Source organism: Buceros rhinoceros, unplaced genomic scaffold (genome assembly GCF_000710305.1).
Source record: "Buceros rhinoceros silvestris isolate BGI_N320 unplaced genomic scaffold, ASM71030v1 scaffold549, whole genome shotgun sequence".
Lineage (NCBI taxonomy): Eukaryota > Metazoa > Chordata > Aves > Bucerotiformes > Bucerotidae > Buceros > Buceros rhinoceros.
The window spans coordinates 94,193-96,095 of NW_010429653.1; positions in this window are offsets into that span (position 1 = coordinate 94,193).

Here is a 1,903-nt window from a genome sequence, read left to right on the forward strand (position 1 = left end):
TATTTAGAGTTAAATTTATTTTAATCTTTGCAGAAGGAAAAGAAAAAAGAAATTAATTTAAAAATGCCATAAATTACCATTTCTGGTAAGACCCTTTTACCTTCTCCCGTGTACTCCTGTGTTTTCTTGAGCAGTATAGTCAGCGTTACAGAAATACCATGGATTTGTGGTAATTGAACAGCTTTCTCTTAGCCTTTGAGGTTCTAGTTTGCACTGATGGGTCTTTGATTGGTGTAAACTCACCAGAGAATGAGCACTTGTGTGATATCTTCCATTTCCTTGCACCTAGTTAATAAAAAATTATTGTTTTTTCCTCCCTTCCTTTCCTCCATAATCTCAGTAGAAGCCTTGAGGACTAAATTGTCTTGAAGGTTTCATGTAAAAACCTCAGCCTGACCATCCCCTATGTTGGTTGGGCGCAGACCTCACCTAGTAGATGCTCTACCAAAGCAGGGTCCAGCTGCCACCCTCTGAGGTGCCTGATGGGGACAGGGTGCCGTGAGGTACCTCTTCATAAAAATCCACCCAGTCAGCACTTGGGAATTGGGCGGATTTGTGGAAACCCTCCACCTTCTGTGGAAAGGAGGCACATTTCTTATCTAAATTAACACCCTTTTAACCTCCTGTACTTTACTGGAAGAGGTTTCTGGCGGTTCGCTGGAGGTGCGCTTGGCTGGTAGGTCGGTTACCACTGGCACGCGTGTATAGCCACGTGAACAGGAAAGCAATTTGCAGCCTGCCTTGTGATTCCTGGTATCTGTTTCTGTTTGGATTTCATTGTTCTTGCTTTCTGTTATTGTATACCCAAGAACTGGGGCTCGGCTGTGAGCCCTCACCATAAAAATATATAGCAGAATAAAAACCACTTCATCATGCCTGGCTTTTTTTTCCTCCCTGGTCTATGCTTTCTTTTGAACCAAGGGCCTAGTCTTTCTCCTAACATCACCAAGACAGAATTAACTTTTAAAACAGCAGATCCGTATAGTCTCAGCTCTCTGTTGTCACAAATTGCATATGTGAGAACCAATAGCACTGCTCTAGGACACGCATTTTCCTGGGTGACACTGTAATGATTGTATTAAAACCCTGTTTGTGTTTCTTCTGTTTGCTTTTAATGGTTGTGTCTGCATTTGAGTTGTTGGATCGAGCCTTTCTGCAGTGATTTGTTCGACTTGGTCTGTCCCAGTATGATGGAACCACTCAGGAGAGACCTTGATGCTGTAAGAACATGATTCAGGGTGCCCGCTTTGGCATGAATTTGGACATAGTCATGAGTATCTTCTCCCCTGAGTAAGCTCCTCTGTTCCAACCTCATGAAATGCTTCTCTCAAGGAAACTTTAAGCACTGCCATCATATTTGAGAAGAGAGAGGTAGGAAATTCTCACTGTACTTTGGCATAGAGAGGGAGAGACGACCCCCAGAAGGCTCAGGATGAAGTGAGCATCAGATACTCTGTCCTGTGGCTGTATCACACTCTCTTTTGATAGTGCAATTTTAGGTGAAATTCGGTAACGTCAAGCCAGTTGCTCACCCAGTGGGATGGGATCTGTCACGCTTAAAGCAGCACAGCCCTGTCTGTAGCCCCACTCACTTTCCTCTCTGACGGAAAGGCATTAGCTTGGGTGCGGAGGTGACTTTTCAAAGCAACCCAAAGAGTAGTTTGTGATGTCACTGTATGTTGTAGGCAAACACAGAGCATCTCGGTGCAGTTTAGCGACACGTGGAATTAGGTCTGTAGAGTGTCAGCGGGACTTTGAACTTACGTTTTTCCATTCGTTGCACGTTTTCTCAGGTTGCACCCAACCAAATGAAGTCTAGTTTTCCTCCCTGATGTGTTGCTGTTTGCGTTCAAGCCCTCTTACCGCTGACGTGTCAAACACGGTGGTTGATTCTGCATCTGTC